This window comes from Hydractinia symbiolongicarpus, chromosome 7 (genome assembly GCF_029227915.1).
Source record: "Hydractinia symbiolongicarpus strain clone_291-10 chromosome 7, HSymV2.1, whole genome shotgun sequence".
Classification (NCBI taxonomy): Eukaryota; Metazoa; Cnidaria; class Hydrozoa; order Anthoathecata; family Hydractiniidae; genus Hydractinia; species Hydractinia symbiolongicarpus.
In genome coordinates this window covers 25723120-25740854 of record NC_079881.1, presented here as the reverse complement: position 1 = coordinate 25740854, position 17735 = coordinate 25723120, and positions in this window count along the sequence as shown.

Genomic DNA, 17735 nt, shown 5'->3' with positions numbered 1-17735 from the left:
CTCGGCCCGTATAGTCAAAAGTATACAAAGAAAGTACCCAGGGAGTAAACTCATTTCCCGAACGATTCTTTAAAATATTTTTCCACCACTAAAACGCATGAGACTTGTAGTTTTCAAAAATGATTTCATTTTTGATGAGACGCTGAATAAAAGGAGTTTAATCGCCGGCAAACGAAAACCCGCAATTTCCTGTATATCCTGGAATCGGCCCGTATAGTCGAATGTATACAAAGAAAGTACCCAGGGAGTAAAATCATTTCTTGCACGATTTTTTAAATTATTTTTTCACCACTAAAACGCATGAGACTTGTAGTTTTCAAAAATGATTTCATTTTTGATGAGACGCTGTATAAAAGGAGTTTAATCGCCGCCAAACCAAAACCCGCGATTTGCCGTAAATCCCGGGCTTCACCCGTATAGTCGAATGTATACAAAGAAAGTAAGCTGGGAGTAAACTCATTTCCCGAACGATTTTTTAAATTAATTTTTTACCACTAAAACGCATAAGACTTGTAGTTTTCAAAAACGATTTCATTTTTGATGAGACGCTGAATAAAAGGAGTTTAATCGCCGGCAAACGAACACCCGCAATTTCTCGTAAATCCCGGACTCGGCCCGTATAGTCAAAAGTATACAAAGAAAGTACCCAGGGAGTAAACTCATTTCCCGAACGATTCTTTAAATTATTTTTTCACCACTAAAACGCATGAGACTTGTAGTTTTCAAAAATGATTTCATTTTTGATAAGACGGTGAATAAAAGGAGTTTAATCGCCGGCAAACGAAAACCTGCGATTTCCCGTATATCCTGGAATCGGCCCATATGGTCGAATGTATACAAAGAAAGTACCCAGGGAGTAAACTCATTTCCCGAACGATTTTTTAAATTATTTTTTCACCACTAAGACGCATGAGACTTGTAGTTTTCAAAAATGATTTCATTTTTGATGAGACGCTGAATAAAAGGAGTTTAATCGCCGGCAAACGAAAACCCGCGATTTGCCGTAAATCCCGGACTCGGCCCGTATAGTCAAAACTATACAAAGAAAGTACCCAGGGAGTAAACTCATTTCCTGAACGATTTTTTAAATTAATTTTTTACCACTAAAACGCATAAGACTTGAAGTTTTCAAAAACGATTTCATTTTTGATGAGACGCTGAATAAAAGGAGTTTAATCGCCGGCAAACGAAAACCCGCAATTTCCAGTAAAGCCCGGACTCGGCCCGTATAGTCAAAAGTATACAAAGAAAGTACCCAGGACGTAAACTCACTTCCCGAACGATTCTTTAAATTATTTTTTCACCACTAAAACGCATGAGACTTGTAGTTTTCAAAAATGATTTCATTTTTGATGAGACGCTGAATAAAAGGAGTTTAATCGCCGGCAAACGAAAACCCGCAATTTCCCGTATATCACGGACTCGGCTCGCACAGTGAAAAGTATACAAAGAAAGTAAACTGGGAGTAAACTCATTTCCCAAACGATTCTTTAAATTATTTCTTCACCACTAAAACGCATGAGACTTGTAGTTTTCAAAAATGATTTCATTTTTGATGAGACGCTGAATAAAAGGAGTTTAATCGCCGGCAAACGAAAACCCGCGATTTGCCGTAAATCCCAGGCTTGACCCGTATAGTCAAATGTACACAAAGAAAGTAAACTGGGAGTAAACTCATTTCCCGAACGATTTTTTAAATTCATTTTTTACCACTAAAACGCATAAGACTTGTAGTTTTTATTAACGATTTCATTTTTGATGAGACGCTGAATAAAAGGAGTTTAATCGCCGGCAAACGAAAACCCGCAATTTCCCGTAAATCCCAGACTCGGCCCGTATAGTCAAAAGTATACAAAGAAGGTACCCAGGGAGTAAACTCATTTCCCGAACGATTCTTTAAATTATTTTTTCACCACTAAAACGCATGAGACTTGTAGTTTTCAAAAATGATTTCATTTTTGATGAGACGCTGTATAAAAGGAGTTTAATCGCCGGCAAACCAAAACCCGCGATTTGCCGTAAATCCCGGGCTTCACCCGTATAGTCGAATGTATACAAAGAAAGTAAGCTAGGAGTAAACTCATTTCCCGAACGATTTTTTAAATTAATTTTTTACCACTAAAACGCATAAGACTTGTAGTTTTCAAAAACGATTTCATTTTTGATGAGACGCTGAATAAAAGGAGTTTAATCGCCGGCAAACGAACACCCGCAATTTCCCGTAAATCCCGGACTCGGCCCGTATAGTCAAAAGTATACAAAGAAAGTAGTACGATTTTTTAAATTATTTTTTCACCACTAAAACGCATGAGACTTGTAGTTTTCAAAAATGATTTCGTTTTTGATGAGACGCTGAATAAAAGGAGTTTAATCGCCGGCAAACCAAAACCCGCGATTTGCCGTAAATCCCGGGCTTCACCCGTATAGTCGAATGTATACAAAGAAAGTAAGCTGGGAGTAAACTCATTTCCCGAACGATTTTTTAAATTAATTTTTTACCACTAAAACGCATAAGACTTGTAGTTTTCAAAAACGATTTCATTTTTGATGAGACGCTGAATAAAAGGAGTTTAATCGCCGGCAAACGAACACCCGCAATTTCTCGTAAATCCCGGACTCGGCCCGTATAGTCAAAAGTATACAAAGAAAGTACCCAGGGAGTAAACTCATTTCCCGAACGATTCTTTAAATTATTTTTTCACCACTAAAACGCATGAGACTTGTAGTTTTCAAAAATGATTTCATTTTTGATAAGACGGTGAATAAAAGGAGTTTAATCGCCGGCAAACGAAAACCTGCGATTTCCCGTATATCCTGGAATCGGCCCATATAGTCGAATGTATACAAAGAAAGTACCCAGGGAGTAAACTCATTTCCCGAACGATTTTTTAAATTATTTTTTCACCACTAAGACGCATGAGACTTGTAGTTTTCAAAAATGATTTCATTTCTGATGAGACGCTGAATAAAAGGAGTTTAATCGCCGGCAAACGAAAACCCGCGATTTGCCGTAAATCCCGGACTCGGCCCGTATAGTCAAAACTATACAAAGAAAGTACCCAGGGAGTAAACTCATTTCCCGAACGATTTTTTAAATTAATTTTTTACCACTAAAACGCATAAGACTTGAAGTTTTCAAAAACGATTTCATTTTTGATGAGACGCTGAATAAAAGGAGTTTAATCGCCGGCAAACGAAAACCCGCAATTTCCAGTAAAGCCCGGACTCGGCCCGTATAGTCAAAAGTATACAAAGAAAGTACCCAGGAAGTAAACTCACTTCCCGAACGATTCTTTAAATTATTTTTTCACCACTAAAACGCATGAGACTTGTAGTTTTCAAAAATGATTTCATTTTTGATGAGACGCTGAATAAAAGGAGTTTAATCGCCGGCAAACGAAAACCCGCAATTTCCCGTATATCACGGACTCGGCTCGTACAGTGAAAAGTATACAAAGAAAGTAAACTGGGAGTAAACTCATTTCCCAAACGATTCTTTAAATTATTTCTTCACCACTAAAACGCATGAGACTTGTAGTTTTCAAAAATGATTTCATTTTTGATGAGACGCTGAATAAAAGGAGTTTAATCGCCGGCAAACGAAAACCCGCGATTTGCCGTAAATCCCAGGCTTGACCCGTATAGTCAAATGTACACAAAGAAAGTAAACTGGGAGTAAACTCATTTCCCGAACGATTTTTTAAATTCATTTTTTACCACTAAAACGCATAAGACTTGTAGTTTTTATTAACGATTTCATTTTTGATGAGACGCTGAATAAAAGGAGTTTAATCGCCGGCAAACGAAAACCCGCAATTTCCCGTATATCACGGACTCGGCTCGTACAGTGAAAAGTATACAAAGAAGGTACCCAGGGAGTAAACTCATTTCCCGAACGATTCTTTAAATTATTTTTTCACCACTAAAACGCATGAGACTTGTAGTTTTCAAAAATGATTTCATTTTTGATGAGACGCTGTATAAAAGGAGTTTAATCGCCGGCAAACCAAAACCCGCGATTTGCCGTAAATCCCGGGCTTCACCCGTATAGTCGAATGTATACAAAGAAAGTAAGCTAGGAGTAAACTCATTTCCCGAACGATTTTTTAAATTAATTTTTTACCACTAAAACGCATAAGACTTGTAGTTTTCAAAAACGATTTCATTTTTGATGAGACGCTGAATAAAAGGAGTTTAATCGCCGGCAAACGAACACCCGCAATTTCCCGTAAATCCCGGACTCGGCCCGTATAGTCAAAAGTATACAAAGAAAGTACCCAGGGAGTAAACTCATTTCCCGAACGATTCTTTAAATTATTTTTTCACCACTAAAACGCATGAGACTTGTAGTTTTCAAAAATGATTTCATTTTTGATAAGACGGTGAATAAAAGGAGTTTAATCGCCGGCAAACGAAAACCTGCGATTTCCCGTTTATCCTGGAATCGGCCCATATAGTCGAATGTATACAAAGAAAGTACCCAGGGAGTAAACTCATTTCCCGAACGATTTTTTAAATTATTTTTTCACCACTAAGACGCATGAGACTTGTAGTTTTCAAAAATGATTTCATTTTTGATGAGACGCTGAATAAAAGGAGTTTAATCGCCGGCAAACGAAAACCCGCAATTTCCAGTAAAGCCCGGACTCGGCCCGTATAGTCAAAAGTATACAAAGAAAGTACCCAGGAAGTAAACTCACTTCCCGAACGATTCTTTAAATTATTTTTTCACCACTAAAACGCATGAGACTTGTAGTTTTCAAAAATGATTTCATTTTTGATGAGACGCTGAATAAAAGGAGTTTAATCGCCGGCAAACGAAAACCCGCAATTTCCCGTATATCACGGACTCGGCTCGTACAGTGAAAAGTATACAAAGAAAGTAAACTGGGAGTAAACTCATTTCCCAAACGATTCTTTAAATTATTTCTTCACCACTAAAACGCATGAGACTTGTAGTTTTCAAAAATGATTTCATTTTTGATGAGACGCTGAATAAAAGGAGTTTAATCGCCGGCAAACGAAAACCCGCGATTTGCCGTAAATCCCAGGCTTGACCCGTATAGTCAAATGTACACAAAGAAAGTAAACTGGGAGTAAACTCATTTCCCGAACGATTTTTTAAATTCATTTTTTACCACTAAAACGCATAAGACTTGTAGTTTTTATAAACGATTTCATTTTTGATGAGACGCTGAATAAAAGGAGTTTAATCGCCGGCAAACGAAAACCCGCAATTTCCCGTAAATCCCAGACTCGGCCCGTATAGTCAAAAGTATACAAAGAAGGTACCCAGGGAGTAAACTCATTTCCCGAACGATTCTTTAAATTATTTTTTCACCACTAAAACGCATGAGACTTGTAGTTTTCAAAAATGATTTCATTTTTGATGAGACGCTGTATAAAAGGAGTTTAATCGCCGGCAAACCAAAACCCGCGATTTGCCGTAAATCCCGGGCTTCACCCGTATAGTCGAATGTATACAAAGAAAGTAAGCTAGGAGTAAACTCATTTCCCGAACGATTTTTTAAATTAATTTTTTACCACTAAAACGCATAAGACTTGTAGTTTTCAAAAACGATTTCATTTTTGATGAGACGCTGAATAAAAGGAGTTTAATCGCCGGCAAACGAACACCCGCAATTTCCCGTAAATCCCGGACTCGGCCCGTATAGTCAAAAGTATACAAAGAAAGTACCCAGGGAGTAAACTCATTTCCCGAACGATTCTTTAAATTATTTTTTCACCACTAAAACGCATGAGACTTGTAGTTTTCAAAAATGATTTCATTTTTGATAAGACGGTGAATAAAAGGAGTTTAATCGCCGGCAAACGAAAACCTGCGATTTCCCGTTTATCCTGGAATCGGCCCATATAGTCGAATGTATACAAAGAAAGTACCCAGGGAGTAAACTCATTTCCCGAACGATTTTTTAAATTATTTTTTCACCACTAAAACGCATAAGACTTGTGGTTCTCAAAAATGATTTCATTTTTGATGAGACGCTGAATCAAAGGAGTTTAATCTCCGGCAAACGAAAACCCGCGATTTCTCGTAAATCCCGGACCCGGCCCGTATAGTCAAAAGTATACAAAGAAAGTACGCAGGGAGTAAACTCATTTCCCGAACGATTCTTTAAATTATATTTTCACCACTAAAACGCATGACACTTGTACTTTTCAAAAATGATTTCATTTTTAATGAGACGCTGAATAAAAGAAGTTTAATCGCCGGCAAACGAAAACCTGCGATTTCCCGTATATCCTGGAATCGGCCCATATAGTCGAATGTATACAAAGAAAGTACCCAGGGAGTAAACTCATTTCCCGAACGATTTTTTAAATTATTTTTTCACCACTAAAACGCATAAGACTTGTGGTTCTCAAAAATGATTTCATTTTTGATGAGACGCTGAATCAAAGGAGTTTAATCTCCGGCAAACGAAAACCCGCGATTTCTCGTAAATCCCGGACCCGGCCCGTATAGTCAAAAGTATACAAAGAAAGTACGCAGGGAGTAAACTCATTTCCCGAACGATTCTTTAAATTATATTTTCACCACTAAAACGCATGACACTTGTACTTTTCAAAAATGATTTCATTTTTAATGAGACGCTGAATAAAAGAAGTTTAATCGCCGGCAAACGAAAACCCGCGATTTCCCGTAAATCCCGGGCTTGGCCCGTATAGTCGAATGTATACAAAGAAAGTACCCAGGCAGTAAACTCATTTCCCGAACGATTTTTTATATTATTTTTTCACCACTAAGACGCATGAGACTTGTAACTTTCAAAAATGATTTCATTTTTGATGAGACGCTGAATAAAAGGAGTTTAATCGCCGGCAAACGAAAACCCGCGATTTCCCGTAAATCCCGGACTCGGCCCGTATAGTCAAAAGTATACAAAGAAAGTACCCAGGGAGTAAACTCATTTTCCGAAGGATTCCTTAAATTATTTTTCACCACTAAAACGCACGAGACTTGTAGTTTTCAGAAACGATTTCATTTTTGATGAGACGCTGAATAAAAGGAGTTTAATCGCCAGCAAACGAAAACCCGCGATTTGCCGTAAATCCCGGACTCGGCCCGTATAGTCAAAACTATACAAAGAAAGTACCCAGGGAGTAAACTCATTTCCCGAACGATTTTTTAAATTAATTTTTTACCACTAAAACGCATAAGACTTGAAGTTTTCAAAAACGATTTCATTTTTGATGAGACGCTGAATAAAAGGAGTTTAATCGCCGGCAAACGAAAACCCGCAATTTCCAGTAAAGCCCGGACTCGGCCCGTATAGTCAAAAGTATACAAAGAAAGTACCCAGGAAGTAAACTCACTTCCCGAACGATTCTTTAAATTATTTTTTCACCACTAAAACGCATGAGACTTGTAGTTTTCAAAAATGATTTCATTTTTGATAAGACGGTGAATAAAAGGAGTTTAATCGCCGGCAAACGAAAACCTGCGATTTCCCGTATATCCTGGAATCGGCCCGTATAGTCGAATGTATACAAAGAAAATACCCAGGGAGTAAACTCATTTCCCGAACGATTTTTTAAATTATTTTTTCACCACTAAGACGCATGAGACTTGTAGTTTTCAAAAATGATTTCATTTTTGATGAGACGCTGAATAAAAGGAGTTTAATCGCCGGCAAACGAAAACCCGCGATTTGCCGTAAATCCCGGACTCGGCCCGTATAGTCAAAACTATACAAAGAAAGTACCCAGGGAGTAAACTCATTTCCCGAACGATTTTTTAAATTAATTTTTTACCACTAAAACGCATAAGACTTGAAGTTTTCAAAAACGATTTCATTTTTGATGAGACGCTGAATAAAAGGAGTTTAATCGCCGGCAAACGAAAACCCGCAATTTCCAGTAAAGCCCGGACTCGGCCCGTATAGTCAAAAGTATACAAAGAAAGTACCCAGGAAGTAAACTCACTTCCCGAACGATTCTTTAAATTATTTTTTCACCACTAAAACGCATGAGACTTGTAGTTTTCAAAAATGATTTCATTTTTGATGAGACGCTGAATAAAAGGAGTTTAATCGCCGGCAAACGAAAACCCGCAATTTCCCGTATATCACGGACTCGGCTCGTACAGTGAAAAGTATACAAAGAAAGTAAACTGGGAGTAAACTCATTTCCCAAACGATTCTTTAAATTATTTCTTCACCACTAAAACGCATGAGACTTGTAGTTTTCAAAAATGATTTCATTTTTGATGAGACGCTGAATAAAAGGAGTTTAATCGCCGGCAAACGAAAACCCGCGATTTGCCGTAAATCCCAGGCTTGACCCGTATAGTCAAATGTACACAAAGAAAGTAAACTGGGAGTAAACTCATTTCCCGAACGATTTTTTAAATTCATTTTTTACCACTAAAACGCATAAGACTTGTAGTTTTTATTAACGATTTCATTTTTGATGAGACGCTGAATAAAAGGAGTTTAATCGCCGGCAAACGAAAACCCGCAATTTCCCGTAAATCCCAGACTCGGCCCGTATAGTCAAAAGTATACAAAGAAGGTACCCAGGGAGTAAACTCATTTCCCGAACGATTCTTTAAATTATTTTTTCACCACTAAAACGCATGAGACTTGTAGTTTTCAAAAATGATTTCATTTTTGATGAGACGCTGTATAAAAGGAGTTTAATCGCCGGCAAACCAAAACCCGCGATTTGCCGTAAATCCCGGGCTTCACCCGTATAGTCGAATGTATACAAAGAAAGTAAGCTAGGAGTAAACTCATTTCCCGAACGATTTTTTAAATTAATTTTTTACCACTAAAACGCATAAGACTTGTAGTTTTCAAAAACGATTTCATTTTTGATGAGACGCTGAATAAAAGGAGTTTAATCGCCGGCAAACGAACACCCGCAATTTCCCGTAAATCCCGGACTCGGCCCGTATAGTCAAAAGTATACAAAGAAAGTACCCAGGGAGTAAACTCATTTCCCGAACGATTCTTTAAATTATTTTTTCACCACTAAAACGCATGAGACTTGTAGTTTTCAAAAATGATTTCATTTTTGATAAGACGGTGAATAAAAGGAGTTTAATCGCCGGCAAACGAAAACCTGCGATTTCCCGTTTATCCTGGAATCGGCCCATATAGTCGAATGTATACAAAGAAAGTACCCAGGGAGTAAACTCATTTCCCGAACGATTTTTTAAATTATTTTTTCACCACTAAGACGCATGAGACTTGTAGTTTTCAAAAATGATTTCATTTTTGATGAGACGCTGAATAAAAGGAGTTTAATCGCCGGCAAACGAAAACCCGCAATTTCCAGTAAAGCCCGGACTCGGCCCGTATAGTCAAAAGTATACAAAGAAAGTACCCAGGAAGTAAACTCACTTCCCGAACGATTCTTTAAATTATTTTTTCACCACTAAAACGCATGAGACTTGTAGTTTTCAAAAATGATTTCATTTTTGATGAGACGCTGAATAAAAGGAGTTTAATCGCCGGCAAACGAAAACCCGCAATTTCCCGTATATCACGGACTCGGCTCGTACAGTGAAAAGTATACAAAGAAAGTAAACTGGGAGTAAACTCATTTCCCAAACGATTCTTTAAATTATTTCTTCACCACTAAAACGCATGAGACTTGTAGTTTTCAAAAATGATTTCATTTTTGATGAGACGCTGAATAAAAGGAGTTTAATCGCCGGCAAACGAAAACCCGCGATTTGCCGTAAATCCCAGGCTTGACCCGTATAGTCAAATGTACACAAAGAAAGTAAACTGGGAGTAAACTCATTTCCCGAACGATTTTTTAAATTCATTTTTTACCACTAAAACGCATAAGACTTGTAGTTTTTATAAACGATTTCATTTTTGATGAGACGCTGAATAAAAGGAGTTTAATCGCCGGCAAACGAAAACCCGCAATTTCCCGTAAATCCCAGACTCGGCCCGTATAGTCAAAAGTATACAAAGAAGGTACCCAGGGAGTAAACTCATTTCCCGAACGATTCTTTAAATTATTTTTTCACCACTAAAACGCATGAGACTTGTAGTTTTCAAAAATGATTTCATTTTTGATGAGACGCTGTATAAAAGGAGTTTAATCGCCGGCAAACCAAAACCCGCGATTTGCCGTAAATCCCGGGCTTCACCCGTATAGTCGAATGTATACAAAGAAAGTAAGCTAGGAGTAAACTCATTTCCCGAACGATTTTTTAAATTAATTTTTTACCACTAAAACGCATAAGACTTGTAGTTTTCAAAAACGATTTCATTTTTGATGAGACGCTGAATAAAAGGAGTTTAATCGCCGGCAAACGAACACCCGCAATTTCCCGTAAATCCCGGACTCGGCCCGTATAGTCAAAAGTATACAAAGAAAGTACCCAGGGAGTAAACTCATTTCCCGAACGATTCTTTAAATTATTTTTTCACCACTAAAACGCATGAGACTTGTAGTTTTCAAAAATGATTTCATTTTTGATAAGACGGTGAATAAAAGGAGTTTAATCGCCGGCAAACGAAAACCTGCGATTTCCCGTTTATCCTGGAATCGGCCCATATAGTCGAATGTATACAAAGAAAGTACCCAGGGAGTAAACTCATTTCCCGAACGATTTTTTAAATTATTTTTTCACCACTAAAACGCATAAGACTTGTGGTTCTCAAAAATGATTTCATTTTTGATGAGACGCTGAATCAAAGGAGTTTAATCTCCGGCAAACGAAAACCCGCGATTTCTCGTAAATCCCGGACCCGGCCCGTATAGTCAAAAGTATACAAAGAAAGTACGCAGGGAGTAAACTCATTTCCCGAACGATTCTTTAAATTATATTTTCACCACTAAAACGCATGACACTTGTACTTTTCAAAAATGATTTCATTTTTAATGAGACGCTGAATAAAAGAAGTTTAATCGCCGGCAAACGAAAACCTGCGATTTCCCGTATATCCTGGAATCGGCCCATATAGTCGAATGTATACAAAGAAAGTACCCAGGGAGTAAACTCATTTCCCGAACGATTTTTTAAATTATTTTTTCACCACTAAAACGCATAAGACTTGTGGTTCTCAAAAATGATTTCATTTTTGATGAGACGCTGAATCAAAGGAGTTTAATCTCCGGCAAACGAAAACCCGCGATTTCTCGTAAATCCCGGACCCGGCCCGTATAGTCAAAAGTATACAAAGAAAGTACGCAGGGAGTAAACTCATTTCCCGAACGATTCTTTAAATTATATTTTCACCACTAAAACGCATGACACTTGTACTTTTCAAAAATGATTTCATTTTTAATGAGACGCTGAATAAAAGAAGTTTAATCGCCGGCAAACGAAAACCCGCGATTTCCCGTAAATCCCGGGCTTGGCCCGTATAGTCGAATGTATACAAAGAAAGTACCCAGGCAGTAAACTCATTTCCCGAACGATTTTTTATATTATTTTTTCACCACTAAGACGCATGAGACTTGTAACTTTCAAAAATGATTTCATTTTTGATGAGACGCTGAATAAAAGGAGTTTAATCGCCGACAAACGAAAACCCGCGATTTCCCGTAAATCCCGGACTCGGCCCGTATAGTCAAAAGTATACAAAGAAAGTACCCAGGGAGTAAACTCATTTTCTGAAGGATTCTTTAAATTATTTTTCACCACTAAAACGCACGAGACTTGTAGTTTTCAGAAACGATTTCATTTTTGATGAGACGCTGAATAAAAGGAGTTTAATCGCCGGCAAACCAAAACCCGCGATTTGCCGCAAATCCCGGGCTTGACCCGTATAGTCGAATGTATACAAAGAAAGAAAGCTGGGAGTAAACTCATTTCCCGAACAATTTTTTAAATTAATTTTTTACCACTAAAACGCATAAGACTTGTAGTTTTCAAAAACGATTTCATTTTTGATGAGACGCTGAATAAAAGGAGTTTAATCGCCGGCAAACGAACACCCGCAATTTTCCGTAAATCCCGGACTCGGCCCGTATAGTCAAAAGTATACAAAGAAAGTACCCAGGGAGTAAACTCATTTCCCGAACGATTCTTTAAATTATTTTTTTACCACTAAAACGCATGAGACTTGTAGTTTTCAAAAATGATTTCATTTTTGATAAGACGGTGAATAAAAGGAGTTTAATCGCCGGCAAACGAAAACCTGCGATTTCCCGTATATCCTGGAATCGGCCCGTATAGTCGAATGTATACAAAGAAAGTACCCAGGGAGTAAACTCATTTCCCGAACGATTCTTTAAATTATATTTTCACCACTAAAACGCATGACACTTGCACTTTTCAAAAATGATTTCATTTTTAATGAGACGCTGAATAAAAGAAGTTTAATCGCCGGCAAACGAAAACCCGCGATTTCCCGTAAATCCCGGGCTTGGCCCGTATAGTCGAATGTATACAAAGAAAGTACCCAGGCAGTTAACTCATTTCCCGAACGATTTTTTATATTATTTTTTCACCACTAAGACGCATGAGACTTGTAATTTTCAAAAATGATTTCATTTTTGATGAGACGCTGAATAAAAGGAGTTTAATCGCCGGCAAACGAAAACCCGCGATTTCCCGTAAATCCCGGCCTCGGCCCGTATAGTCAAAAGTATACAAATAAAGTACCCAGGGAGTAAACTCATTTTCCGAAGGATTCTTTAAATTATTTTTCACCACTAAAACGCATGAGACTTGTAGTTTTCAGAAATGATTTCATTTTTGATGAGACGTTGAATAAAAGGAGTTTAATCTCCGGCAAACGAAAACCCGCGATTTCCCGTAAATCCCGGACCCGGCCCGTATAGTTAAAAGTATACAAAGAACGCACGCAGGGAGTAAATTCAGATTCTTTAAATTATATTTTCACCACTAAAACGCATGAGACTTGTACTTTTCGAAAATGATTTCATTATTGATTAGACGCTGAATAAAAGGAGTTTAATCGCCGGCAAACGAAAACCCGCGATTTCCCGTAAATCCCAAGCTTGGCCCGTATAGTCGATTGTATACAAAGAAAGTACCCAGGGAGTAAACTCATTTCCCGAACGATTTTTTAAATTATTTTTTCACCACTAAGACGCACGAGACTTGTTGTTTCAAAAATGATTTCACTTTTTATGAGACGCTGAATAAAAGGAGTTTAATCGCCGGCAAACGAAAACCCGCGATTTGCCATAAATCCCGGGCTTGACCCGTATAGTCAAATGTATACAAAGAAAGTAAACTAGGAGTAAACTCATTTTCCGAAGGATTCTTTAAATTATTTTTCACCACTAAAACGCATGAGACTTGTAGTTTTCAAAAATGATTTCGTTTTTGATGAGACGCTGAATAAAAGAAGTTTAATCACCGGCAAACGAAAACCTGCGATTTACCGTAAATCCCGGGCTTGACCCGTATAGTCGATTGTATACAAAGAAAGTACCCAGGGAGTAAACTCATTTCCCGAACGATTTTTTAAATTATTTTTTCACCACTAAGACGCATGATACTTGTTGTTTCAAAAATGATTTCATTTTTTATGAGACGCTGAATAAAAGGAGTTTAATCGCTGGCAAACGAAAACCCGCGATTTGCCATAAATTCCGGGCTTGACCCGTATAGTCAAATGTATACAAAGAAAGTAAACTAGGAGTAAACTCATTTTCCGAAGGATTCTTTAAATTATTTTTCACCACTAAAACGCATGAGACTTGTAGTTTTCAAAAATGATTTCGTTTTTGATGAGAGGCTGAATAAAAGGAGTTTAATCGCCGGCAAACGAAAACCCGCGATTTCCCGTAAATCCCGTGCTTGGCCGTATAGTCGAATGTATACAAAAAAATACCCAGGGAGTAAACTCATTTCCCGAACGATTTTTTAAATTATTTCTTCACCACTAAAACGCATGAGACTTGTAGTTTTCAAAAATGATTTCATTTTTGATGAGACGCTGAATAAAAGGAGTTTAATCGCCGGCAAACGAACACCCGCAAATTCCCGTAAATCCCGGACTCGGCCCGTATAGTCAAAAGTATACAAAGAAAGTACCCAGGGAGTAAACTCATTTCCCGAACGATTCTTTAAATTATTTTTTTACCACTAAAACGCATGAGACTTGTAGTTTTCAAAAATGATTTCATTTTTGATAAGACGGTGAATAAAAGGAGTTTAATCGCCGGCAAACGAAAACCTGCGATTTCCCGTATATCCTGGAATCGGCCCGTATAGTCGAATGTATACAAAGAAAGTACCCAGGGAGTAAACTCATTTTCCGAAGGATTCTTTAAATTATTTTTCATCACTAAAACGCATGAGACTTGTAGTTTTCAAAAATGATTTCGTTTTTGATGAGAGGCTGAATAAAAGGAGTTTAATCGCCGGCAAACGAAAACCCGCGATTTCCCGTAAATCCCGTGCTTGGCCGTATAGTCGAATGTATACAAAAAAATACCCAGGGAGTAAACTCATTTCCCGAACGATTTTTTAAATTATTTCTTCACCACTAAAACGCATGAGACTTGTAGTTTTCAAAAATGATTTCATTTTTGATGAGACGCTGAATAAAAGGAGTTTAATCGCCGGCAAACGAACACCCGCAAATTCCCGTAAATCCCGGACTCGGCCCGTATAGTCAAAAGTATACAAAGAACGCACGCAGGGAGTAAACTCATTTCCCGAACGATTCTTTAAATTATTTTTTTACCACTAAAACGCATGAGACTTGTAGTTTTCAAAAATGATTTCATTTTTGATAAGACGGTGAATAAAAGGAGTTTAATCGCCGGCAAACGAAAACCCGCGATTTCCCGTAAATCCCGGACCCGGCCCGTATAGTCAAAAGTATACAAAGAAAGTACGCAGGGAGTAAACTCATTTCCCGAACGATTCTTTAAATTATATTTTCACCACTAAAACGCATGACACTTGCACTTTTTAAAAATGATTTCATTTTTAATGAGACGCTGAATAAAAGAAGTTTAATCGCCGGCAAACGAAAACCCGCGATTTCCCGTAAATCCCGGGCTTGACCCGTATAGTCGAATGTATACAAAGAAAGTACCCAGGCAGTTAACTCATTTCCCGAACGATTTTTTATATTATTTTTTCACCACTAAGACGCATGAGACTTGTAATTTTCAAAAATGATTTCATTTTTGATGAGACGCTGAATAAAAGGAGTTTAATCGCCGGCAAACGAAAACCCGCGATTTCCCGTAAATCCCGGCCTCGGCCCGTATAGTCAAAAGTATACAAATAAAGTACCCAGGGAGTAAACTCATTTTCCGAAGGATTCTTTAAATTATTTTTCACCACTAAAACGCATGAGACTTGTAGTTTTCAGAAATGATTTCATTTTTGATGAGACGTTGAATAAAAGGAGTTTAATCTCCAGCAAACGAAAACCCGCGATTTCCCGTAAATCCCGGACCCGGCCCGTATAGTTAAAAGTATACAAAGAACGCACGCAGGGAGTAAATTCAGATTCTTTAAATTATATTTTCACCACTAAAACGCATGAGACTTGTACTTTTCAAAAATGATTTCATTTTTGATTAGACGCTGAATAAAAGGAGTTTAATCGCCGGCAAACGAAAACCCGCGATTTCCCGTAAATCCCGGGCTTGACCCGTATAGTCGATTGTATACAAAGAAAGTACCCAGGGAGTAAACTCATTTCCCGAACGATTTTTTAAATTATTTTTTCACCACTAAGACGCATGATACTTGTTGTTTCAAAAATGATTTCATTTTTTATGAGACGCTGAATAAAAGGAGTTTAATCGCCGGCAAACGAAAACCCGCGATTTGCCATAAATCCCGGGCTTGACCCGTATAGTCAAATGTATACAAAGAAAGTAAACTAGGAGTAAACTCATTTTCCGAAGGAATCTTTAAATTATTTTTCACCACTAAAACGCATGAGACTTGTAGTTTTCAAAAATGATTTCGTTTTTGATGAGAGGCTGAATAAAAGGAGTTTAATCGCCGGCAAACGAAAACCCGCGATTTCCCGTAAATCCCGTGCTTGGCCGTATAGTCGAATGTATACAAAAAAATACCCAGGGAGTAAACTCATTTCCCGAACGATTTTTTAAATTATTTCTTCACCACTAAAACGCATGAGACTTGTAGTTTTCAAAAATGATTTCATTTTTGATGAGACGCTGAATAAAAGGAGTTTAATCGCCGGCAAACGAAAACCCGCGATTTGCCGTAAATCCCGGGCTAGACCCGTATAGCCGAATGTATACAAAGAAAGTAAAATGGGAGTAAACTCATTTCCCGAACGATTTTTTAAATTATTTTTTCACCACTAAAACGCATGAGACTTGTAGTTTTCAAAAATGATTTCGTTTTTGATGAGACGCTGAATAAAAGGAGTTTAATCGCCGGCAAACGAAAACCCGCGATTTGCCATAAATCCCGGGCTTGACCCGTATAGTCAAATGTATACAAAGAAAGTAAACTAGGAGTAAACTCATTTTCCGAAGGATTCTTTAAATTATTTTTCACCACTAAAACGCATGAGACTTGTAGTTTTCAAAAATGATTTCGTTTTTGATGAGACGCTGAATAAAAGGAGTTTAATCGGCGGCAAACGAAAACCCGCGATTTCCCGTAAATCCCGGGCTTGACCCGTATAGTCGATTGTATACAAAGAAAGTACCCAGGGAGTAAACTCATTTCCCGAACGATTTTTTAAATTATTTTTTCACCACTAAGACGCATGATACTTGTTGTTTCAAAAATGATTTCATTTTTTATGAGACGCTGAATAAAAGGAGTTTAATCGCCGGCAAACGAAAACCCGCGATTTGCCATAAATCCCGGGCTTGACCCGTATAGTCAAATGTATACAAAGAAAGTAAACTAGGAGTAAACTCATTTTCCGAAGGATTCTCTAAATTATTTTTCACCACTAAAACGCATGAGACTTGTAGTTTTCAAAAATGATTTCGTTTTTGATGAGAGGCTGAATAAAAGGAGTTTAATCGCCGGCAAACGAAAACCCGCGATTTCCCGTAAATCCCGTGCTTGGCCGTATAGTCGAATGTATACAAAAAAATACCCAGGGAGTAAACTCATTTCCCGAACGATTTTTTAAATTATTTCTTCACCACTAAAACGCATGAGACTTGTAGTTTTCAAAAATGATTTCATTTTTGATGAGACGCTGAATAAAAGGAGTTTAATCGCCGGCAAACGAAAACCCGCGATTTGCCGTAAATCCCGGGCTAGACCCGTATAGCCGAATGTATACAAAGAAAGTAAACTGGGAGTAAACTCATTTCCCGAACGATTTTTTAAATTATTTTTTCACCACTAAAACGCATGAGACTTGTAGTTTTCAAAAATGATTTCGTTTTTGATGAGACGCTGAATAAAAGGAGTTTAATCGCCGGCAAACGAAAACCCGCGATTTCCCGTAAATCCCGGGCTTGGCCGTATAGTCGAATGTATACAAAGAAAATACCCAGGGAGTAAACTCATTTCCCGAACGATTTTTTAAATTATTTCTTCACCACTAAAACGCATGAGACTTGTAGTTTTCAAAAATGATTTCATTTTTGATGAGACGATGAATAAAAGGAGTTTAATCGCCGGCAAACGAAAACATGCCATTTGCCGTAAATGCCGGGCTTGACCCGTATAGTCGAATGTATACAAAGAAAGTAAACTGGGAGTAAACTCATTTCCCGAACCAATTTTTAAATTATTTTTTCACCACTAAAACGCATGAGACTTGTAGTTTTCAAAAATGATTTCGTTTTTGATGAGA